This window comes from Schistocerca americana, chromosome 8 (genome assembly GCF_021461395.2).
Source record: "Schistocerca americana isolate TAMUIC-IGC-003095 chromosome 8, iqSchAmer2.1, whole genome shotgun sequence".
NCBI lineage: Eukaryota > Metazoa > Arthropoda > Insecta > Orthoptera > Acrididae > Schistocerca > Schistocerca americana.
The window spans coordinates 402,795,365-402,822,725 of record NC_060126.1 but is presented as its reverse complement, the minus strand read 5'-3'; positions in this window follow the sequence as shown (position 1 = coordinate 402,822,725).

Here is a 27,361-nt window from a genome sequence, read left to right as displayed (position 1 = left end):
TGAACAAAGGGAGATCTCCATGCAAAATACTGCAGTAAAACAAACCCTGTCCTTTCCTTCTGTGTCATCCCTCTATATGTTTGTGTACCCTTGTGTATTTGTGGTTTTCCTGTCTTTATGTGTTTAGCTGATGAGAGCTATGTTGTAGAATTTTTCTAATACTATGCTATTTACTTTGTAAAGATGTTGAGACATTATTTATTCTGTTTTGTTGCTCATATGTGAAGGTGGTGTTTCAAAAGTTATTCTGATCTTTATGTATGTACTTATGTCATTATTTTTGTAACCCTGATGTATATGTTTATTTCTATTCTTTTGTAAAGCCTGTGTTACTACAAATGTTATCTGTATTGTTACGTTCTTTAATGATGTATTTTGTACCTTTGTAATTGTATTCTTATGTTACAAAATTGTAATTGACACCAGTTCATCATATTATTAACTTGTAAGTTACATTTCACTGCACACGTTTCTGTTGGTCATAGTATATGGACAATATGTGAGAAGTAGGGACTGTTAGTGTTTGCACGTGTGTTAATAATTCAGCAAGGGACTGGATAACAGCATTGCTGGTTCTAAGGACAATTCCAAAAACTTCGTGTGTGTACAAGTGGTGGTTCATTGACTTTCTATATTGTCTGCAAGACTTCTAAGGACAATTCCAAAAACTTTGTGCGTGCACAAGTGGTGGTTTATGGACTTGCTCTCTTCTCTGCAAGACTCTTCGATGGTGATTGTGCACCTGCACAGTCGCAGCAGATGGCTGCTGGCCATCTCTACAAGGACTACATTGGGGCTGCATCTTTGATGGCCCACAAATACCATTATTTCTACAAGGACTACAGTGGGTCTGCACCTCTGGTGGCCCACCAATATCGTAATCTCTACCAGGACTACAATGGGTATGCTCTGTGATGACCTACCTACCAATATTCTTCAAAACTTCGACTGACTCTGCTGTGGGTTTGCTCTGTTGTGGCCCATTACCTGTCAGCATGTCAAGAGTCAGCACTGTCTTTCCGTAGGAAGGACAACACTACTTCTTCAAGACTGCATGGAAATCCACTACTTCCATGTGCATTGTCTTTTACTGCTCAGACATTGAGAAAAGAAACAGCAGTTTTACTGTGATGAATGATCAGGACTGTCTTTATGGACTGTGAAAAAATTTTAGCTTTTGACCAACACTGTATCAATAAGTGTGTGCATTTGATATCTTTGTTATTGTAATTATGAAAAATTTTATCAAATCATTATTGGCCACTGCCCAAAACTATTTGTAAAATTTTTTGTGGGGAGCATGGGGGCTATGTAAGTAGGATGTTTATGTTTTCTTATTGGCAATGTTACGTAGCGCTCTGTATGAAAATCACTGGCTGTGCTGTGTGCAGTCTGTGGCTAGTTTGCATTGTTTTCTGCCATTGAAGTGTTGGGCAGCGGCAGCTGGATGTGAACAGCGCGTAGCGTTGTGCAGTTGGAGGTGAGCCGCCAGCAGTGGTGGATGTGGGGAGAGAGATGGTGGAGTTTTGAGATTTGTCATGAACTGCTATATATATGATGACTATTGAGGTAAATACATTGGTTGTTCTCTATCAAAATCTTTCATTTGCTAACTATATCTATCAGTAGTTAGTGCCTTCAGTACTTTGAATCTTTTATTTAGCTGGCAGTAGTGGCGCTCGCTGTATTGCAGCAGCTTGAGTAGTGAAGATTTTTGTGAGGTAAGTGATTTGTGAAAGGTATAGTTTAATGTTAGTCAGGGCCCATTCTTTTGTAGGGATTATTGAAAGTCAGATAGCGTTGCGCTAACAAAATATTGTGTGTCAGTTTAAGGACAGTCGTGTACAATTGTTCTAAGGGGACGTTTCATGATATATGAGTTTCACCCAAATACGATTGAAACACCTGCCCCTTTACATTCATACTACAAATATATTTCTTTTTTTATGGAAAGTTTTTCTTTCTATAGCCAGTCTGCATCTTAAATCAATTTTGCTTTTGCCGGCGTCTGTTATTTATGTAATGTAAACTCGAGTGGCCTGTAACGTACTACACCATGCGCTTCATTATCGAATTTGGATCCGTGGGACGCAATCAGTCCCGTGCATTCAGCACAGTGCGACCAGGTAGGAGAGCGTGATGAAGTGATTAAAAGTCTTAGTCATGTAGAGAAGTGGTGTGCCAAGAGCGAGCGCTGGGTTCTGGCGCTGGCGGCGCACCACTGCCTGGAATGCCATCAGCAGCGCCGGCTCCTGGAACTGACGTCTTGTGCATGACCTGCGTCTGCGGATCGACCACTCTCTGCTCAAAGAATAGCCGAGGTCCTACACGTAACCATAGGACGTGGGTCGCATTGCCAACTCTGCGCGACTAAAGCCCGTTTCACACGACCCTCGAAGAACCAAACAGGCGTGCAGGCACAGTAGTTTACGGTATCTATCGAGTATTGGTCACTAAGCACGTAGACTTTCACGCGCACAATATACAGAGTGGGTGAGAATTAACTTGCTATTGAAAACTGTTTATAACTTTTTAAATACTTAACTAATCCTCATAAAAAAACTTTTCTTCCTTACAGTCGTAGAATTTATTGTATTATATTTCATTTATGGTTCAAATGGCTCTGAGCACTATTGGACTTAACTTCTGAGGTCATCAGTCCCCTAGAACTTAGAACTACTTAAACCTAACTAACCTAAGGACATCACACACATCCATGCCCGAGGCAGGATTCGAACCTGCGACCGTAGCGGTCGCGTGTTTCCAGACCTTAGCGCCTAGAACCGGTCGGCCACTCCGGCCGGCTATCTCATTTATGTCTTTACAGATATCCACATCTACATCTACGTGATTACTCTGCTATTCACAATAAAGTGCCTGGCAGAGGGTTCAGTGAACCACTTTCAAGCTGTCTCTCTACCGTTGCACTCTCGAACGGCACGCGCGAAAAACGAGCATTTAAATTTTTCTGTGCGAGCCCTTCTCTTATTTTATCGTGATGATCATTTCTTCCTATGTAGGTGGCCGCCAACAGAGTATTTTCGCAATCGGAGGAGAAAACTGGTGATCGAAGTTTTATGAGAAGGTCCCATCGCAAACGAAAAACGCCTTTCTTTTAATGATTGTCGCTCCAATTCACGTATCATGTCTGTGGCACTATCTCCCCTACTTCGCGATAATACAAAACGAGCTGCCCTTCTTTGTACTTTCTCGATGTCATCCGTCAGTCGCACCTGATGCGGATCCCACACCGCACAGCAATACTACAGACTAGGGCGGAAAAGCCTGGTGTAAGCAGTCTCTTTAGTAGACCTGTTGCACCTTCTAAGTGTTCTGCCAATGAATCGCGGTCTTTGGTTTGCTCTACCCACAACATTATCTATGTGACCGTTCCAATTTAGGTTATTTGTAATTGTAATCCCTAAGTATTTAGTTGAATTTACAGCCTTCAGATTTGTGTGATTTATCGCGTAATCGAAATTTAGCTGATTTCTTTTAGTACTCATATGAATAACTTCACACTTTTCCTTATTCGGGGTCAATTGCCACTTTTCGCACCATACAGATATCTTATCTAAATCATTTTGCAAGTTGCGGACGTTAATGCGCGCTCACCTAACATCTCAGTACAAAGTCTGGTGAGCCGTGGTACAGTTAGAGGGATGGTGGCGAAGTGTGAAAGGACTTCCTGCCTCGGTAGATGCAAAGATCATAAGAAATAGCGATTCGAACCTGATGGACACAGACTGTACATCAGACGTTAGGAGAAGCGGTCAATCCTCAACATCAACGACGGAGGAAATGTGCAGGTGGTTCAGGGCATGTTCACTGGAAGTCCTCAGAAACCACAGCGACAGGCATCTGGCGAAAGAGTTGTAACCTGACACAAAATTCGAACTTTTCTGAAGAAAGAGTTGAATTTTCATCTATGGAGAATGTCATGAATTATCGCAGGAAAACTGTGATCAGCAGTTACTATACGGGGAGATGATACTTGCTTGATATGAAGACTGGTCCAATATTTTCGGTAATATCCTGTGGTCACATGAAGACGTGTTTCATGTTGGGGAGTTTGTTAGCCAGCAACAGAGGTTAAGAGGGTAGTTGTTGAACAAAACTAATACCGCCCAAAGGTCACAGTGTGGTGCGGCATGACATTCGCGGAAGTTGTGGATCCATATCTCGTTCAGAACGGTACATTGGTGTGCTTGAAAACTATGCTCACGGTATTATCCGCATGGGACGATTACAATCACCCAATCTTTGTCCAAGATGGCGCCGCGCTTCTCTTCGCATATCGCGTCCGCAAGTGGTTCGACACCCATTTTCCAGGAAGCTGGCTGGGACGTCGTGGGCCCCTTGAATGGCCAGCAAGGAGTCCTCACCTAACGCCCAGGGATTTCTTCCTCTGGGTCGGCAAAGGAGGAAGTGTATCGCACAATTCCAAAAACACTTGTTGAATTGGAGGAGCGGATTCGCTAAGTTCTTGGAAACGTACCGCTGAATTATCTGCAGAACTCTGCCACAAACATCCACATCCGTACAGAATGAAATTTTCACTCTGCAGCGGGGTGTGAGCTGATATGAAACTTCCTGGCAGATTAAAACTGTGCCGAGTTCGAGTCTCGGTCCGGCATACAGTTTTTATCTGCCAGGACGTTTCATCCACCTCTGTTTACGGAAACTGGTAGTCGATGATGGTGTTTGCGTTATAGCAGAGTATAACAATTCTACCATCGTAAGGAACAAAATGTTTTTTGTTCCATGAAGATTGGTTAAGTATTAAAGTTCTAAACAATTTTTCACAGGGAGTTAATTCTTGCCCACAGTGTACACAGTCTGTGTCCGGTTGAACACGTTCACGATGTTTCCACGATGATGCTAAAAGCCGGGACAAACAGAGACTTAATATTTCAGTTTCTCATAGGGTAGCAAACGGAATCGACAGTTACGGAGCCAAACACGTTCCTGATAAGTCAATGGAATACAAGGGTCTACGAACGTGCGCGATTTATAAAACGCATTTATTGTGTTCGTAACTATAAACTCTGTACCTATCCGGATCGCATCGGCCCCCCGGATTAACGACGAGGGCTGGTGAGCCGATCAGCCTGTACATGGTTTTTAGGTGGTTTCCGACATCCAACCAGGTAAATGTCGGGCTGATACCCACGTCCTGCCTCACACACTGAACCTAGTCAGTTAGAAAACATTATCACATTCGAACGTGAAATCTACAATAGACACAGAAAGATGGGGTATAAAAAGATTCCTCGCATGAAATGGCACTAACACGGCGAAAACCGAAATATAACAATGCCGACTCCGTAGAGAAACAGGAAAAGAGAATTGGGGAAGAAGAAGAAATGAAAAAGAAGAAGAAGGAGGTCAAGAAACGGAACAAGCTGCTAACACCGTAGGATTCACAAATTCGAGCAACACATGCATCATGAGAGCAGGGTGCAGAAAATTCCGCTAATGTACTGCAGACCACTATGTACACTGTTATCGACAGTCTGCGTGTAAACGTCTCTAGACCAAAGTATGTGTTTGCAAGTTGAAGTGTAGTCTCAAGTAGCCTAGTGAAATGGTATTTTATGCGATTCAGTTATTAAAAGATGCTATTTTCGTATACTCAAGAGCAAAGGGACGCCTAGGAAAGCTACCAGGTTGTATAGGGCGCAGTACTCGTGAAAATTAGAGTCTAAAAGTACGCTTACAGCAGTACAACTTTTAAAGCGCTCTAGGTGCATACAGCTATTGCACGAAGAGATAAGGGGCTAGGTGCATATTGAGATAAGGGGACGCGTGCAACGATGCACGCCTTTGATTCGTGTGCACGAGTCACCAACGACGGGCGCCGGAATCTCCCCGTTCCAGTCTGCGAGAAACGTGCAGAAGTCGTGAGCCTGTCCGCTTTGCTCTTCGTTTGGCACTTTGTCTTACTACCTTTCGCTGTTAAATGATTTGGTTTCTCGCAGGCGTTTAAATTTGCGTTTGGATTAGCACATTGGTCGAGTGATCTAACGAGAAACACACGGAACCTGAAGAGCATTGTCATGCATTTTCTTGTCTGTGACAGTTAATTTCGCGGGTTTTAAAGACAGAATGAAAAGAAATGACTGTCTACTATTCCTCAGAAAAAAATGCAACCCGAGCAAAATAAGAAGGCTTCGTTTGTGTTCCCGATGAATACAAGGTGAAGAAGAAGTTTCTTTACAAGCCGATTGAGTAAATAGTTTACACAGACGAGGGAGAGCAAATACAACTCCCAAACAATGCGTGAAATTCCACATCAATTCGAAATCGTGTGCATCCAACAATCACTCTTCCCTAGACGTTGGAGGTTGAAGGTAAACGAAAAACAAAGTCAAATCCTTCCCCCATCCCTGACCCCGCCCCATTCTCTCACAAATAAACACTCACATTCACAAACATACTCGCACACATAAACACAGAATTTGACTGACGGATATATAAACGTCAATGTTTTATTCCTACGGAGCTTCCATTCCATGCTTTGTATGTTCAGATATAAATACATTTTCGCATATTCTTGCACTCGTAACTGTAAACCACCGAATAACTGTTTCGTTTTCCATAAAGAGAAACGTTAAATGGTCATCAACTTTGTGTAAAGTAGTTTTTCACCGGTTTCAACAGGGCCTGCAAAATTTCTGGGGCAGTGTTAGATTTTGATATAGTAAATACCTTGAACTTGAACTTTAAGCTGAGATAGGATCAGTGATCCAGTTCTACTTCAGTTATTAATCAGAATATTCTCTGCCATCTTTATCTTTTCCACCACGATCATATAATAGCGCAGAAAATTATTTTGTAGTTGCGGTGTTATGTTGTCAGTATTGATGCATGCACTCACAACAGAGCAACTCGTATAACTGTGTCACTCCAGCAATAACTTCACGCCGCTCTGGTTACGTATCTAGCAAACAAGCAACGTCACACAATAACGGTGAAGTATATGTCCCTTTAGCTCAAAAGTATTTTGTCATTTGCTTTGGTGGTACAGTATTTATTAAATATTGTTACTTAGGCTTTCAGACATTTGTAGAGACAACTAGAGCTCCAAGCGCTAATAGAAAGCACGGATGCTCAAATCGTTATAGGCACTGAAAGCTGGCTGAAGCCGGATATAAGCTCAGCCGAAGTTTTCGCGAAGAACCTAGCGGTGTTCCGAAAGGATAAGCTAGACGCGGTTGGTGGTGGCGTGTTTGTTGCTGTCAGAAGTAGTCTTAACTTGTCGCGAAATTGAAGTAGATCCTTCCTGTGAGTTAGTATGGGCGGAGGTCATTGTCGACAACCGGAATAAAATAATAATTGGATCATTTTACCGACCTCCCAACTGAGATGATACAGTTGCTGAAAGGTTCAAAGTAAACTTGAATTTGATTTCAAACACGTACCCGACTCATACGATAATAGTTGGTGGTGACTTTAATTTACCCTGGATATGTTGGCGAAAATACATGTTCAATTCTGGAGGTACGCATAAAATATCATCGGAAATTATGCTAAACGCATTCTCTGAAAATTATTTCGAGCAGTTAGTTCATCAGCCCAAGCGAATAGCAAACGGTTGTGAAAACACACTTGACCTCTTAGCAACAAATAATCCTGAGTTAATAACGAGCATCAAAACCGATTCAGGGATTAGCGAACACAGGGCTGTCGTTGCAAGACTGAATATTGTAATCCCCAAATGCTCGAAAAATAAGTCAACAATGTACCTATTCAAAAAAGCAGATAAAAATTCACTTGAGGCCTTCCTGAGAGACAATCTCCACTCATTCCAAATTAATAATATAAGTGTAGACCAGATGTGGCTTAAATTCAAAGAAATAGTATCGGCTGCACTTGAGAGATTTATACCAAATAAAGTAACAAACGACGGAGCTGATCCTCCTTGGTACACAAAACGGGTTAGAACACTGTTACAGAAACAACGAAACAAATATGCCAAATTTAAATCCCCAAGATTGGCGATCTTTTACAGAAGATCGAAATTCAGCGCGGACTTCAATGCGAGATGCCTATAACAGTTTCGACAACGAAACTTTGCCTCGAAACCTGGCAGAAAATCCAAAGAGATTCTGGTCGTATGTGAAGTATGTTAACGGCAAGAAACAATCAATGCCTTTTCTGCACGATAGCAATGGAGACACTATCGAAGCCAAAGCAGAGTTACTAAACACAGCCTTCCGAAATCCCTTCACAAAAGAAGACGAAATGAGTATTCCAGAATTCGAATCGAGAACAGACGCCAACATGAGTAACGTAGAAGTAAATATCTTTGGAGTAGTGAAGCAACTTAAATCACTTAATAAAAGCAAGTCTTCTGATCCAGACTATATAGCAATTAGGTTCCTTTCGGAATATGCAGATGCATTAGCTCCATACTTAAGAATCATATACAACGGTTCGCTCGACGTAAGATCCGTACCCAAAGACTGGAACGTTGCACAGGCACACCAATATTCAAGAACGGTAGTAGGAGTGATCCACTAAATTACAGACCCATATCGTTAACGCCGATATGCAGCAGGAATTTAGAACATACATTGTGTTCGAACATAATGAATTACCTCGAAGAAACAGTCTATTGACACACAGTCAACATGGGTTTAGAAAACATCGTTCTTGTGAAACAGAACTAGCTCTTTATTCACATGAAGTGTTGAGTGCTATTGACAAGGGATTTCAGATCGACTCCGTATTTCTGGATTTCCGGAAGGCTTTTGACATTGTACCACACAAGCAGCTCGTAGTGAAATTGCGTGCTTATGGAAGATCGTCTCAGTTATGTGACTGGATATGTGATTTCCTGTCAGAGAGGTCACAGTTCGTAGTAATTTACGGAAAGTCATCGAGTAAAACACAAGTGATTTCTGGTGTTCCCCAAGGTAGTGTTGTAGGCCCTTCGCTGTTCCTTATCTATATAAACGATTTGGGAGACAATCTGAGCAGCCGTCTTCGGTTGTTTGCAGATGACGCTGTCATTTATCGACTAATAAAGCCACAATCTGCAAAACGATTAAGAAGAAATATCAGAATGGTGCGAAAAGTGGCAGTTGAACTTAAATAACGAAAAGTGTGAGGTCATCCACATGAGTGCTAAAATGAACTCGTTAAATTCCGGTTACACGATAAATCTCGTATAGCGCGCGAAAAGAACAAACACCTATATCTTTCCGTACGAGGTCTGATTTCCCTTATTTTATCGTGGTGGTCGTTTCTCCCTATGTAGGTCGGTGTCAAGAACATATTTTCGCATTCGGAGGAGAAAGTTGGTGATTGGAGTTCCGTGAGAAGATTCCGTCGCAACGAAAAACGCCTTTCTTTTAATGAATGCAAATCTTGTATCATTTCTGTGACACTCTCTCCCCTATTTCGCAATAATACAAAACATGCTGCCCTTCTTTTTCAGATCTTCTGTTGCATACTGATTTTGTTTAAATGTATATTGATATAGCAACAACCACACCTGAGTCCTCTAATATATTCCCAAACCTCTCTCCATCTTAACAGAATTCAATGAGTGAAACTTTTACGTATTTTACAAGTAATGAGAAATTACGTGTAAATACATAATCATAAATATATCTTTGTGCTGATTCCAAAACTGCTTTTAGAATTCGTGAGCATGCGATATTTCTGAAGCTGCAGAGGAATTAATATTCCGATTTATATTTTACAAATATTATGTCAGTTGATTCGTTTGTATTTGATTTTTATATGTAAATCATGACCTTTTGTTCTCCAGTATCTGCTGAATAAATATGACGTTTCAAAGCAGTCGTTTAATTGCACCTGAATATTACACAGGAGCTTCATTTGTTCGAATATGAGACATATTTGGAATTAGCGAATGAGTTAGTCCCTTACTATGTTCTTTAATTGATACTGATTCTGTATTCACAGTAGCAAAACATGAGGTGATGAAGTAAACTGTATTCAACATCCGAAATACGGATTTCATTTTCGGAAGGACTGCATTATATCAGCGGAATGAGCAAGCAATCAGCAATATTGCACTGTTTTCATAAATTTATCTTTTGCATTAAGGAACTGGAATTCATGTGACATAAATTTTGGTTATGTGCGAAGAGTTTGTACTTGCATGTTGCGATCGGTTTCTTCAATAAACGATTATCATAATGTCGCAGAGAGCAGTTAAAATACGACATACTGCAGCATAAAGCCAACGTGACTCCCACACAGTCGGTTGGACCTTGTTTTCTCCCTGATGACACGGAGAGCGCCTGAGCAGAAATTCAAAACAGAAAGCACATTAAAAAATCCAAATCATGGATGGGGGACAGACCATTGCTTGCAGATCTTTCATGTTGGAATAAACGCTGCAGAAAAATGGGAAGAAGATGAACTGAAATCATAATGTTTAGAGTGAACGCGAAGCAAACGTTTCTTAAAGGAATCTAAACCCAGATCCAGAAAGTAAGTTCCGATCGGTCGCGAAATGGAAAACACTGGGAAAATCCGGTAAAGCTTTGTATAGATATGTTCGTCGATCATGCCTAGGGAAATGCGTCTTCCGCCAAGTATGAGGGCCTGGTTAAAGATTTCGCCTATGTCATGCATCCCACATAACACAAGTGTCGAGTAGTTCTTCTTCATGCCAATTCTCGGCCGCACACTGCAGGGGCAATGAAGACGCTCCTGCAGCGTTTCCGATGAGAAGTGTTTGATCACCCACAACACAGTCCGTAATTAATTCCCCCTGAGCCTCATCTCTGCTCACACGAACCGCTGGCTATGAAGACAAAATTATTCCACAGACAACGAGCTGCAGACCAGCGCAGATAACTGGTCGAAAGCACAGGCGGCTGCTTTCTATGACGAGGATATTGGAAAGTTGATACAACACTACGACAAAACTCAAAGTTGGAGCGGCGACTTTCTAGAGAAGTAGATGGAAGGTGTACGTAACTGTTGCAAATAAAACGTTTCTGGTTTCCACTACGGTTTCCATTTCGCGACCGATCGGAACTTACTTTGACAACCTTCGTAATTGCGCAGCAGAGGAAACAGTTTGGTTGTTTGACCATCAGCCCTCGTGCTGAGTTACGACTGTTGTAACCGAATAACTGAAATGAGTCTCAAACGCTCTTTTATCGCTATCGGTTTTTCAGTTACTGGTGTCGTCAGTATTTCCTCCTTTATATCAGATACCTGTCTCCATTTCCATCTAAAATAGGAAATGTGATTACGCCCAGCGCCTTTGATGCTCCTTTGCTTAATTCTAAATCATGCTCCGCCTTCTCTTCCACCTCAGCCACGCATCTGTGGAATAAACTCCACAGTAAGATACGCCTGATGCTAAGCTGAATTCTACAGAAAGTTTCAGTCGTTCATAGCTTCCCTGTTAGCATAGAATAGCCATCTTCCTCTTGCACAACAGCGAATCAGTATCATAACTTCTCTATCACTTGTTTGTTTATATTTCGGAATCATTGTCATGTCTTACTGTTAGTGTATCATTATTCCCATTTGAGAAAAACATTGTATCGTGAGGAAAACATATAGTATTATGAGAAAGGTAGTTCACATGATCAATAATTCCAACTTAACAACAGTACCTATTGCTATAATTATTACAAAGGCAAGTTCTCGTGCCATGTATTAGGGTGGTGCATAAATTCGTAGAGTTTTTCTATAAGTTTACTAGACACAATACAGGGTGTTACAAAAAGGTAAGGCCAAACTTTCAGGAAACATTCCTCACACACAAATAAAGAAAATATGTTATGTGGACATGTGTCCGGAAACGCTTAATTTCCATGTTAGAGCTCATTTTAGTTTCGTCCACCTACGCCCAATGGACCACGTTATCATGATTTCATACGGGATACTCTACCTGTGCTGCTAGAACATGTGCCTTTACAAGTACGACACAACATATGGTTCATGCGCGATGGAGCTCCTGCACAATTCAGTCGAAGTGTTCGTACGCTTCTCAACAACAAATTCGGTGACCGATGGATTGGTAGCGGCGGACCAATTCCATGGCCTCCACGCTCTCCTGACCTCAACCCTCTTGACTTTCACTTATGGGGGCATTTGAAAGCTCTTGTCTACGCAACCCCGGTACCAAATGTAGAGATTCTTCGTGCTCGTATTGTGGACGGCTGTGATACAATACGCCATTCTCCAGGGCTGCATCAGCGCATCAGGGATTCCATGCGACGGAGGGTGGATGCATGTATCCTCGCTAACGGAGGACATTTTGAACATTTCCTGTAACAAAGTGTTTGAAGTCACGCTGGTACGTTCTGTTGCTGTGTGTTTCCATTCCATGATTAATGTGATTTGAATGGAAGTAATAAAATGAGCTCTAACATGGAAAGTATGTGTTTCCGGACACATGTCCACATAACATATTTTCTTTCTTTGTGTGTGAGGAATGTTTCCTGAAAGTTTGGCCGTACCTTTTTGTAACACCCTGTAGATACACGTAACAGGGACTTCTGTCATCAATAATATTTTCTCCTTCACTATGTACAACTGCCTGCGAACACTGGGTAACTTTTCGATTCCGCGACTGTAGAAACCAAGTGGTTTTGGGAGCCATGTTCGGAGCGCATTTTCATTCGTAAAGGAAGTTTTTTGAAGGTTGTTCAACAGAGAGCGGAAAAGGTGAAAATACCAGGGCGCAAGATCATATGAATAAGTTCCGTGCGTATGACAGCCCAATCCAACTGCTGTATGGTGTTTTTTCTCAGTCTAGCAGAGTGCGGACGGGCGTTATCACAGAGCAGCATCACTTCCCGCAGACTTCCTGGTCGTTGTTCTTGGACTGTGTCTGCAAGGCGTCTCAGTTGTAGACAATAAATGTCAGCAGTGATGCTGTTCCGCCTATGCATTACGTTATCTTTTGTGGACGCACGCAGGTCTTTGTAGAGGAGGTTGCTGCTTTGTTTGGGCTCAGTCATTCCTTCCTTTTCCTTATGTTTCTCGTCACCAGTCCAAAGATCCAGGATAGGAACTGATGACGAGCAAGCACAGATGGATAGATGGACACCAGCTGATTTTTATGATTTTGAGTTAGAGCAGACGGTACACATACGCCCGATTTTTGAACCTTTCCCATTGCATGCAAATGTCGCACGATGGTGGAATGATCACAGTTCATCACAATTGCCAGTTTTCGACTACAGTGACGTGGATGGTTGTGGATTAATGCGTTCAAACGGTCTTCATCAAACCCGAAGGTCTTCCTGAACGTGGAGAGCTACTAATATCAAAGCGATCCTCCTTAAAACGAGAAAATCATTTACTTGCTTTGCCCGCTGGCTTTATCTACACACACGGCGCAGCAAATATTTCTGGCAGCCTCCACCGCGGTCACCCCCCCCCCCCCCCCATCTGAACCCAAACAGAAGAATATGTCGGAAATATTCCGATTTTTCCACTTAGCACTCCATTTTCTAGCATGCACTGACAATATGTAGACTCAAATAGCAACAGTGAACTACAAATAGAAAAAGACAATCGGTAAATGAACTCACAGCGACCGGAATACCAAAATGCGAAACGAAAACGTTACGAACTTATCCACCAGCCTAATAGAATGCAGTTACAACTGTAAGTAAAATGTCTAAGGATTGGTTCAAATGGCTCTGAGCACTATGGGACTCAACTTCTGAGGTCATCAGTCCCCTAGAACTTAGAACTACTTAAACCTAACTAACCTAAGGACATCACACCCATCCAAGCCAGAGGCAGGATTCGAACCTGCGACCGTAGCTGTCTCGCGGTTCCAGACTGTAGCGCCTAGAACCGCTCGGCCACGCCCGCCGGCGGAACAAAACAGTCGCTGTAGAAACACAACACATCAGAAAAACCGCACCATGTGGTAAAAAGGTATGAATTCATAATTTTATGTGTTTTTTCAAATATCTGTAATTAAGATTTAAAAACTAATGGTTACATGTATACAAACAGTAAAGAACATTCTTTATCTTTAACAGCCATAAAATAAAAGCCCACTGAAGATGCAGCAACTTCAGTGAAACATGTTCGGGTTAAAAAACAAAACTGTGTTTTGCTCAAGGCGGACCCTATCCAAAAACATACGTACTATATCAACAAAAGTCGACTTGTAGAGTTCTAGGAAGGCTGAAATCTCCCTGATGGATTTGTTCCACCTCAGGGAAGCAATTCATAGTACATCACACAGTCGATGTTCCACTGGATGCATAAATTATGTTTTGTGGATGTACGGGGAGTTGCTGCTTTGTTTGGGCTCAACCATTCCTTTATTTTTCCTTATGTTAGCGTGAGGACACCATTTCTCGTCACCAGTAACGATACAGGATAGGAATGGTCGGTGTCGTTGATGAGCCAATTGACGACGAGGATGCTGAGATGTACATATAGTCACCTGCTGAGTTTTGTGATTTCGTATTAGGGCGTGCGGTACCCACACACCCAATTTTTGAAGTGTACATGCAAACGTCACACAATAGTGGAATGATCACACTGCATCATATTTGCCATTTCTCGAGTACACTGATATGGATCGTTGTCGATTAACGTGTTTAAAGATCTTCGTCGAACCCCGAAGAACGTGGAGAATTACTAATCTCAAAACTATCCTCCTAAAAACGAGAAAACCATTTTATTGCCGTGCTCTGTCCAATTGCGTTGTCTCCGTACACTGCGCAAATGTTTCTGGCAGCCTCCACTTGTCTCACCCCTCTACTGATCTTGAACATGTCGGAAATTTCCGTATTATCCACTTAACACTCCATTGTCTAGCGTCTGCAACTCCACTCACTACCTCCAAATGACAAAATGACAATATGGAGAGTCTAACAGTGACATTGGAGTATAAATAAAAAATGACAATCGATAAATAAACCCGTAGCAGCCGTAATACCAAAATGAAAAAAAAAGGCTCTGAGCACTATGGGACTTAACTTCTAAGGTCATCAGTCCCCTAGAACTTACAACTACTTAAACCTAACTAACCTAAGGACATCACACACATCCATGCCCGAGGCAGGATTCGAACCTGCGACCGTAGCTGTCTCGCGGTTCCAGACTGTAGCGCCTAGAACCGCTCGGCCACTCCGGCCGGCGTCTAAGGATCCCACGTCAATGCATACCGAGCCTGAAGACCGTAATCGCGCCCAGCAAAATAAGTGCACAAATAAATAAAAGTAAAATATACATAACTCGTTCACTTCCTGATATCTGCATTATACAATATACCATTCTATGACGCCAAAAAATGGTACTGGGATTTTCTCAAATAAATGAACAGTTCGTTTCTTTTGAATTATAGCAAGAGGTCATGACATGAGAGACGTGGTCAGAAGTTTCGTCGTCCTTAAGCAAGAAACATACTGCCTCTACCGCCGAGGTCGCTATCGTGCGCGCACACACACACGCACGCACACACACACGCACGCACACACACACAAACAAACATACACACTCACACACACACACACACACACACACACACACACACACACACACACACACACACGAAACTTATCATAATAAAACATGGTGGAAAAATGCTTATGCAATTTGTGTTCTGTGCTGACAAGAGTTTTTAGTGGTGTACGCTGAAGAATAACTTCACCAGGAGGATAGCGCACGAACTTGTACAATTAACCCTAACCTCACTTAATTGCCGGCCGGAGTGGCCGAGTGGTTCTAGGCGCTGCAGTCTGGAACCGCGCGACCGCTTACGGTCGCAGGTTCGAATCCTGCCTCTGGCTTGGATGTGTGTGATGTCCTTAGGTTAGTTAGGTTTAAGTAGTTCTAAGTTCTAGGGGACTGATGACCTCAGAAGTTAAGTCCCATAGTGCTCAGAGCCATTTGAACCATTTTAACCTCAGTTAATTATTGTGCAAACAAAACAGACACACTCAGTAACAGCGCGACTTACAGAAGCGTTAACTACATGCTACTATCCACACAAGGGGGGGGGGGGGGGGGGAGTACTCATTCAGTTTCAGAGGAATTATGATCAATTTTCTTCCTTCAGAAATCTGATTCTGTTTTTGTTCTAGAAGATCCTGTGCTCTCTTTCCCCCTTCCCTTTGACTCTCCTTCTCCTCCTTATCCTTCTGTTTCTGTTCGAGAGCATTCCTCGCCGGTGATGAGGCTTTCCGATTTTAGTCCCTTCGCTGCCTTCTGTCAACAAATAATTTTGGCACAAGACGTGAGCGACATTACGCTTGCGGCACTGAATTCTAGCACTCCTGTATAAATTTCTGGACCGGTTTCTTTCAAAGGAATACCGCCTCCAGTCTTGTTCTTATACTCGATGATCAAAACTCCAGTTTTCTCTCTCGCCATTGTACCATGAGGAGTAAATTCCTGCCCCGAAAGACATTAGGACAGTAAGGAAACATTCCCGCTGCTTCAGTACACTTGAAACTTCTTTATTTAAATGGGTAGTCTGTACTTAAATTGCAGAGTGACTGAGAACATGAAACTACTACGTTAATTGATTCTGAAACAGCTGAATAAAACTGAACGTACTTTCTCTTTACTTATTCTTATCATGCCAACACTGACCCACAATTTTCTAGCGCAACGCAATCTGACTGCTCAAAAAAATTACAACCTGACCTCAAATAATCAATTCACAAGAATGGCACTGACTAAAAAGAAATCTTTACAATAACCCTCACTTACCTCACAAAAATCTTCATTACACGAACTACTGCAATACAGCGAGCGCCAATACTGTCACCTAAATACAAGATTCTAACTACTGAGGGGACTAACTTCTAATAGGGAAATGGTTAGCAAAGGAAAGATTTTGTTGCGGAGCAAACAATGTACACTACTGGCCATTAAAATTGCTACACCACGAAGACGACGTGCTACTGACGCGAAATTTAACGGACAGGACGAAGATGCTGTGATACGCAAATGATTAGCTTTTCAGAGCATTCAGACAAGGTTGGCACCGGTGGCGACACCTACAACGTTCTGACATGAGGAAAGTTTCCAACCGATTTCTCATACACCAACAGCAGTTGACCGGTGTTGCCTGGTGAAACGTTGTTGTGATGCCTCGTGTAAGGAGCAGAAATGCGTACCATCACGTTTCCGACTTTGATAAAGGTCGGATTGTAGCCTATCGCGATTGCGGTTTATCGTATCGCGACATTGCTGCTCGCGTTGGTCGAGATCCAATGACTGTTAGCAGAATATGGAATCGGTGGGTTCAGGAGGGTAACACGGAACGCCGTGCTGGATCCCAACGGCCACGTATCACTACCAGTCGAGATAACAGGCATCTTATCCGCATGACTCTAACGGATCATGCAGCCATGTCTCGATCCCTGAGTCAGCAGATGGGGACGTATGCAAGACAACAACCATCTGCACGAACAGTTCGACGTTTGCAGCAGCTCGGAGACCATGGCTGCGGTTACCCTTGACGCAGCATCACAGGCAGGAGGGCCTGCGATGGTGTACTCAACGTCGAACCTGGGTGCACGAATGGCAAAACGTCATTTTTTCGGATGAATCCTGGTTCTGTTTGCAGCATCATGATGGTCGCATCCGTGTTTGGCGACATCGCGGTGAACGCACATTGGAAGCGTGTATTCGTCATCGCCATACTGGCGTATCACTCGGCGTGATGGTATGGGGTGCCATTGGTTACACGTCTAGCTCACCTCTTGTTCACATTGACGGCGCTTTGAACAGTGGGCGTTACGTTTCAGATGCGTTCCGACCCGTGGCTCTACCCTTCATTCGATCCTTGCGAAACCCTACATTTCAACAGGATAATGCACAACCGCATGTTTCAGTTCTTGTACGGGCCTTTCTGGATACCGAAAATGTTTGACTGCTGCCCTGGTCAGCACATTCTCCAGATCTCTCACCAATGGAAAACGTCTGGTCAATGGTGGCCGAGCAGCTGGCTCGTCACAATACGCCAGTCACTACACTTGATGAACTGTGGTATCGTGTTGAAGCTGCATGGGCAGCTGTACCTGTACACGCCATCCAAGCTCTGTTTGACTCAATGCCCAGGCGTATCAAGGCCATTATTACGGCCAGAGGTGGTTGTTCTGGGTACTGATTTCTCAGGATCTATGCACCCAAAAAGCGTGAAAATGTAATCACATGTAAGTTCTAGTATAATATATTTGTCCAATGAATACCCGTTTCGCATCTGCATTTCTTCTTGGTGTAGCAATTTTAATGGCCACTAATGTATTTACCTTAATAATGTGGGTATCAGTTCAAAAATCATATAATATATAAACGTCCATGACATCCAGTTCCAAAAGATTATATAATCATCGACAAATTACATTTCCGTGACGGACACACGTCTAGGTCGTCCACTTGAGCTAACACTTCAAACCTCTAACCTCCATCACCTCTGTCTATTCTCTCCCCACATCCATCACTGCTGGCTGTTCACCTCCAACTGCCCAACAGTACTTCCATCACTGCTGGCGACTAACGTCCAACTGCCCAACTTCCAACAACTAGTCCAACCAGCCACAGAGTCTCTTACAAAGAAAGCGCAGTCAGAGATCCAATGCAAAGTGCTACACAGCCAGCCCACTTACACACTCTAAGGAAAAGAAAAAGAAATTTTACTATCCCACCGCGATCAAGGACGTCTCAAGGCACGTCTTCGCCGGTCATCGGGGCTCAGTTCGAAACGGAACTCATCACTGGAGACATTTCTACTCCAGTCAATGTGATTCCAGGCCGAAGACATGACTGGAGACGCTCCAGACAGCGGTGGGATACCAACCTGGATATCGTCCACCATACGGCCCGACAGCGATGGTCTGGGGTGTCATTTCTTTTCATAGCAGGACTAATTAGGTTGCCATCCGCGGTACTCTTTTACAGCACAGCGGTTCGTCGATGATATTCTACACCCCGTTTTGTTGCCCTTCAAGGCAAGCCACCCTAGGTTTCCATTTCTACATCTACATCAACATAGATACTCCGCAAGCCACCTTATGGTGCCGTGTATCATTACCTGTCATTTTACTTCCTGTTCCACTCGCATAAAAAGCGAGGCATAAGCGACTACCTATATGCCTCCGTACGACCCAACTACTCGTATCTTATCTTAGTGGTCCTTACGCGCAATGTATGTTGGCGGCAGTAGAATCGTTCGGCTGTCAGCTTCAAATGCTGGTTCTGTAAATTTTCTCAATAGTGTTTCTCGAAAAGAACGTCGCCTTGCCTCCAGGGATTCCCATTTGAGTTCCCAAAGCATCTCCGTAACACTTACTTGTTGTTGGGAACTACCGGTAACAAATCTAGCAGCCTGCCTCTGAACTGCTTGGATGTCTTCCTTCAATCCGACCTGGTAGGAATCCCAACCACTCGAGTAGTACTCAAGAGTAGGTCTTTCCTAAAATTCTCCCAACACACTGAAGTAGACCATTCGCCTTCTCAAACACAGTTCTCACATGTTCTTGCCACCTCATATCGCTTTACAACGTCTGGTCCAGATATTTCATCGACTTCACTGTGTCAAGCAGGACACTGGTAATACTGTATCTGAACATTATAGGTCTGATCTTCCTACTCATCTGTATCAACTTACATTTTTCCACATGTATGGCCCGCAGCTCGTGGTCTTGCGGTAGCGTTCTCGCTTCCCGCGCACGGGGTCCCGGATCCGATTCCCAGCGGGGTCAGGGATTTTTCCTGACTCGAGATGACTGGGTGTTGTTGTGTCGTCTGCATCATCATCATTCATTCGCATTACGGTCGGAGGAAGGCGATGGCAAACCACCTCCACTAGGACCTTGCCTAGTATGGTGGTGTGGGTCTCCCGTATCGTCCCTTACGTTCCTTGGAGTATGGGACCTCATCATCATCACATCTATGGGTACCTGCCGTTCATCACACCAACTGGAAATTTTGTCTAAGTGGTCTTGTATCTTCTTACAGTCACTCAACTTCGAAACCTTATCGTCCTCAGCAGCATCATCAGCAGACAACCCCAGCTTAATGCCCTTCTTATCCGCCAAATCATTTATGTATGTAAAGAACACCAGCGATCCTATCACACTTCCCTGGAGCACCTCTAAGGATACCCTTGCCTCTGACGTACAGTCGTCATCGAGGACAACATGCTGAGCTCTATTATTTAAGAAGTCTCTGAGACACATATCTGTGAACTTATTCCACAATGGCTCTGAGCACTATGCGACTTAACTTCTGAGGTCATCAGTCGCGTAGAACTTAGAACTGCTTAAACCTATCTAACCTAAGGACATCACGCACATCCATGCCCGAGGCAGTATTCGAACCTGCGACCGTAGCGTTCGCGCGGTCGAGACTGTAACACCTAGAACCGCTCGGCCACCCTGGCCATCATTTGCTTTCAAATCTTCCATTTGTTTCTCCACACCAGCTATGCTTATTGATATGGCAGTAGTGGGACAACACCACCATAGCACAGTTTTATAGTGTGGGTTGCCTGCATTCAGGGGTAAGTATGCACTCAGGGACAAATCTATTGTTCTCCTTTGATTGAGAGGTCCTTAACCTATTATTCTGCTAAGAGGATTATGACCCTCTGGGGATAACTCGTTCTTTTGGTTGACAGGTTATGATTCCCTGGGGATAATCCTTCTGTCTGATTGTTCCCCCACTCCCAACCCTCATCCTCCTCCTCCGCCCCCCCCCTACCAAACTCCTACTCCCAAGTCCCTCCTGAAGCTCACCTCGCCAATACAAGCACACTTTTGATATCACTTTAACTGACTAATCCATTAAATCGATCAATTAATTTTAATTCCCCCAAACCCCCCTTCCCCTCCCCCTCTTGGAAATTGGCGGGAAAAAGACTAAGATGATCAGCCAGTTGGATGGAAATCGACTGCAGTGTATGGAACACTGTTTAAACAATTTAGATATTGTGAGGAATACTGTTTATTTAAATAATTTATGGGATATGAGACCACACATGGAATATAGATTAATTATTTATCTGAAGAATTTGGCGGGAAATCGATTGCAGCGTATGGAATATTGTTTAAACAATTTAGACAATGTGTGGAATACTGTTTATTTAAACAATTCACAGCACAGAAGGTGATACATGGAATATTTTCCGTTACAATGACGCAAGGAATACCAGTATGAAAGACCCATCACACATAATTACACTGTTAAAAATCTTTAGATCACGAGGCAGATGTCCAAGTGGTGCCTACTTGGTCCCTGATAGACTGGATGCCTCACTAATCCCCAAACAAAAGCACCTGAGAAATTCCTTTTGAAACACATTCTCTCTTTCTCTCTTTCTCCTCGTGTCCTGCAGTGCCTGCATGTGCCTTCAGTTGTGCTCAGACCGAATCGCAAACAAAGCAGTCTTTACCCTGTAAGCGCATGTGGAATACCCAAGCCAAATTCCTGTCTCAGAATGGATTTTACCATGGACTCTGAACTTCCATAGCCTCCATGGCGTACTTTCTTGTGTTGCATTACAGACACTGTTTTGGGACTTATTACACCTGGTATAGCAGAATATTGTCGCATACATAACTTGAAGATGTCACAGGAATTAAATGCACCACTTCACATAGAGGGAACTTGGTGGATGACGGGAGAATATTTAAACACTTCTGAGGAATAGCACCGCTGCTCCACTTGAAGACGGACTTTGAAAGAACACTTGTGAAACCACACCTGAGACACTTCGCACGCTTTTGTGGGAAATACCCCTGTCTTTGAGCACGAGCTCCTCCAGGAGTTACTAATTCCAACGAAATATGTCTCTAAACGCACTTCCAAACAGATTGCTGCACAGTAGTTTGCTTTACTGACTCTAAAAAAAGATCACGGCACACTTGTGAAATCTCTCAGTCTTCCTCCACTACTCCGGAATATTTGCGTGTGTAAACAAATTAGGTAAAGTGTTTAGCGCCTCAATACATTTGCAAATGCTGCTTTAAACAATTTGTTTCAAATACACATGCACACAAAATGCAGCACTGTCTTACCAGGTGCACACAGAATGGAAATACATTATGGCAAAACACACTCAAAACAAAAATACATCGCTAAAATAAATGACCGCAAACACACTGCGTCAAAACTCTGAAGACCACCCTGCAACAAATAAAACACTTTCACAGTAGTTTGGTACACAAGGCGCGGGCATAACTGAGAGAATTGCAAAGCGCCGGTGCATCCCTCAGCGGCCATAGCACACCACATAGCGAAGTGCAGACCAGAGGCAGGGTTTTACAGGGTGAATCCGTAAGCACTCGAAAAACTTAGCTCGCCAGACCAGCACCAGCTTGTCATGCGAACCCAGATCATTTCACAACACCAAATCCTAATCAATAATATATTCATATATATTCTTTATTTAATCGGTTTGTGGGAGGTGGGGTTCCTCCACTTGGGGGAGACATCATGACTGCGTGCCCCCACCCTTGTTCCACATGGCTTAACAACTATAATCACAAAGGAATGGTATGAAGTGCGGTGTACTAGCCGCCATTTGGGGTCTCCCGCGTGTGTGTCTATCGTCAGGGCGCCGCTACGAAGGTCAAACCAGACCAATGTCCTCATTGCACATCACGTTACTTCATACCACCGACCAAGGACTAGATATCAGGTTCCTTTGATACTGCAGCCCCTAAACAAAGCATGAAGTGGCGGCAGACTCGCTTCCTGTTTCTCTCGCTCTCAAGAGGCCAATAACTGCTTGTTTGTGTGAACCAACATATACAAACATGAAGATGGTAGTTTTCATATCAGAATATTGTTTTCCTGTTAGCTAATGTTCCAGATGGTAAAGCTGATGCAATTTCGATATCAAAAATGAAGTGAAATAATCCACCTGGAGTAATCTGTCAAATTAATGGTTTAACAATTTACAGAAATCAAAAGATCACTTAAAACTCTTACTTCCACCTTATGATGATCATTCTTCATAATAAAACATCTCTTCAACGTTTGATTATCACACACAAATATTATGCAAATAATGAAATTTGGCCGGCCAAAGTGGCCGTGCGGTTAAAGGCGCTGCAGTCTGGAACCGCAAGACCGCTACGGTCGCAGGTTCGAATCCTGCCTCGGGCATGGATGTTTGTGTTGTCCTTAGGTTAGTTAGGTTTAACTAGTTCTAAGTTCTGGGGGACTAATGACCTCAGCAGTTGAGTCCCATAGTGGTCAGAGCCAATGAAATTTCCATCACAAATAGATCGTAGCGGTAAATATATCAAAGTTCATGTATGCGCTCTCCTCCACCAAAACGTTGCCACTAAACATATCTGGTGAAAGAAAAGTCCTATCACACAAACTTGCGATCACCAAGCGCGCCTTCAGGCGACTGCAGGGTAGCCCCATCCATGCTGGCTGGGAGAGAGACCCACACCCATGCCTTCCATGCTAGCCTATACCAAATGCATGCATGCATGCAGTACAACTATCGGAAACAATAAATTGATCTGTGGGGACTCTGATGTCGAGATAGGGTTTTTAAAAGTATTATAGTCTTCCTAAATTGGTTCTCCCCATCTCATTCGGAAGGAGGGAGGAAGATTCTACTGCACGACAGAATAGAGATAACAGCAAATACCACTGCAAGACAGAGTCCACTGCAACGTACTGAGAAGCACTAAATAAGACACATTTAAAGCACGATTCAGTCCATGGGAATAAGCTGCCATGGCTAGATGTCGGAGACAGCTGCAAACACTCGCACATCCTGTGTGCTCATGCTCTGAGGTCCACACACTGTGTGTCGACCTCCCTCACACACCGCCGGCACCGACGTAATGAGGTCAGTGGACCCTTGTACATGCCAGAGTGCACCACTTCTGGCCATGGATTACATCTGGGGATTATTGTAGTGGTAGGATTTCGGATGATGTTGATACATACAATGCAAACATCCATCATTTTGAATCTTCTCTCATGCAACATATACACGTTCGCTTCTGTCGCACTCACCTAGCACACTGGTCACTTCGCCAGCCCTTGCTACCTGGGCAAGATCTGACAGGTAGGTACATTCTTTGCACACGTCACTGGCTGAGCTAATTCATTCCTTCTTGTGGCTGACTTCTCGTGACCATCGTCGCAGGCAGCTGAAGTGCACTGTGAAACAAGCAGCTGCAGGTTGGATGTATACAGTACTTTGAAACGATTCCACATCGACTTAGACTTAGCAGTTTAAAAAATCCACTTTACCCAACCAATGCCAGATGTTGTTGACCATACACGTCGAATTTCTCATGTGTAATGCAGATTCCTCCTATTTCTGCACTCTAGCATATACATGCGTCCACTGATCTCATTACATCGGTGCCGGCAGTGTGCAGTATGTGGACTTTGGCGCATGTGCACAGCTGTCTCTGACATTTAGCCATGACAGATTTTTGCTATGGTCTGAATTGTGGTTTAAGTGTGTTGTGTTTAGTGCTTCTCAGTACATCGCAGTGGACTCTATCTTGCAGTTGTATTTGCTGTTGTCTGTATTTTATCATGCAGTAGAGCCTTCCTGCCTCCTTCTGAATGAGGTGGAGAGAACCAATTTAGGAAGTCTATAATACTTTTAAAAACCCAATCATGATGTCAAATTCCCAACTGATCAATTTATCCTTTCCAGTAGTTGTATTGCATGCATGCATGCATTTGGTATAGGCAAGCGTGGAAGGCATGGGTGTGGGTCTCTCTCTCCCAGCCAGTATGGATGGGGCTACCCTGCAGTCATCGGATGGCGCGCTTCGTGATAGTTAGTCTGATCATCAGAATTTGTTTTCACCAGATATGTTTATTGTAAACACTGTAGTACAGGAGGGCGCATACAAGACCCCAAATATATTTAGCACTACGATTTTGTGATGGAAATTTCATTACTTATTTCCATAATGTTTTTATGTGATACTCAAACGTTGAAAAATATGTTTTATTATGAAGAAGGATCATTGTAAGGTAAAAGTGAGTGTTTTAAGTGATCTATTTTACTCCTGTAAATTGTTAAACAATTAATTTGACAGAGTAGTGCAGATGGATTATTTCACTCTATTTTTGATATCGACATTGCGTCAGCTTTACCCTTTGTCTGCAGAATTAGCCAATAGGAAAACAATATTCTGAGGAGAGATGAAACTTCCATCTTCGTGTTTGGACACTGTGGCTCACACAGACAGGCAGTTAGTGGCCTCTTGAAAACGAGAGATACAGGAAGTGAGTCTGGAATTTGACAATCAACAGAATACTGCCACTTGATGCTTTGCTTGGTGGCTGCAAGATCAAAAGATCCCAATATCTTGTCCATGGTTGGTGGTATTTGGTAACGAGATCTTTAATTAGGTCATTGGGCTGTTTTGATCTCCGTAGCAGCACCCTGACGATAGACATTCATGCGGGAGCTCCCAAATAGTGGCTACAATACCGCACTTCATTCCATTCTCTTGTGATCACAGTTATTGTGCCATCGGGAACAAGGGTGGGGGCATCCAGTCATGATGTCTACCCAAGTGGGGGAACTCCATCTCCTGCAAACTGATTAAATAAAGAATATATATGAAGATATTATTGACTTTGATTTTTATTTCGTGTTGCGGCATGGTCTGAGTTCACATAACAAGTCGGTGGTGGTCTGGTCGGCTACGGTTTTCACACTGATTGAGCCAAAATAACCAAGCTGTCAATCTGTGGTGAGCTGCAGCCACTGACGGAAGCGGCAGTGCTTTGCAGGTCCCGCAGTAACGACTGTGCCTCGTAGCAAACTACTGTGGTAGTGTATTTAATAATATTTTTTATGTGATGCATTCGGCCATTTATCTTAGCATTGTATTTTTGTTTCGAGTGAATTTTGGCGTAATGTATTTCCATTCCACGTGTATGAGGGTAGACAGTGCAGCTTTTTGTGTTTGTGTATTTGAAACAAATTGTTGAAAGGAACATTTTGCAAATGTATTGAGGCGTTAAACACTTTACCTAATTTTTTACACATGCAAATATTTTGGAGCAGTGGAGGAAGACTGAGAGGTTTCACAAGTGTGCCGCGATCTCTTTGTAAAGTCAGTGGCAGTATACATGGCAAAATTGTAGCAAACTACTGTGCAGCAATTTGTTTGGAACTGCATTTAGAGACATATTCCATTGGAATTAGTAACTCCTGGATCAGCTCATGCTCAAAGAGAAGGGTACTACCTACAAAAGCACGCGAAGTGTCTGAGGTGTGCTTTCACAACTGTATCACAATGTTTTCTTTTAGAGACTGTGTTCAAGTGTGGCAGTGGTGCTATTCCTCGGAACTGTTTAAATATTCTCACGTCATCTGCCAAGCTCTCTCTTTGTGCAGTGGTACATTTAATTCCTGTGACATCTTAAAGTTATGTATGTGGCAGTATTCTGCAACACCAGATGTACTAACTCCCATAGCAGATCGTCAAATGCAATGCAAGAATGTGCACCAAGGAGACTGGGGCAGTTTATAGTCTATGGCGGAATGCATTCTCGGACAGGAATCTGGCTTGGAAGGAGTTCTCACATATGTCGGTATTCCGCAGCAGTTTACAGGGTAAATGCTGCTTTGTTTGCAGTTCGGTCTGACGACGAACGATGCCGCGTGGAAGCCCAGCAGGATAGGAGGAGAAAGAAAGCATGTGTTTCATGAGATCTGGTCTCTCAGTGACTGGGCCCAAGCCGACGCCTCCTACACAAGTGCGTGGCACAGCCACTGACAATCACATCGCTTCGTGGGGCCCCCAGTGGAACGAGCAGTGTACGCCGGTGGCGTTCTGTGCAGACCAGTGGACGGCACTTGCTTTGTGATTGAAAGATTTTTTCACATTGGGTAATTATGTGTGACGGGTGTTTCATAATGTTATTACGTGCATAACCGGAATGAAAATGTATAGCAACTGTTTAAATACTCCATAAAGTATCGCCGTGCGGTTCTAGGCGCTATGGTCGCAGACTCGAATCCTGCCTCGGGCATGGATGTGTGTGATGTCCTTAGGTTAGTTAGATTTAAGTAGTTCTAAGTTCTAGGGGACTGATGACCTCAGAAGTTGAGTCCCATAGTGCTCAGAGCCATTTGAACCCTGAAGTATCATCTATCCGATAAGTTGTTTAAATAAACAATATTCCACTCATTGTCTAGATAATTTAAACAATATTCCAGACTTAACATACGATATGCCTCCAAATTCTTTAGATAAATAAAAAACTACATTCCATACATGATCTCGTATCTAGCAAATTGTTTAAACAAACAGTATTCCACATATTGTCTACATTGTTTAAACAATATTTCATACACTGAAATCGATTTCCCTCTAACTGGCCGATCAACTGACTCTTTTTCCGGCCAAATTTCTGG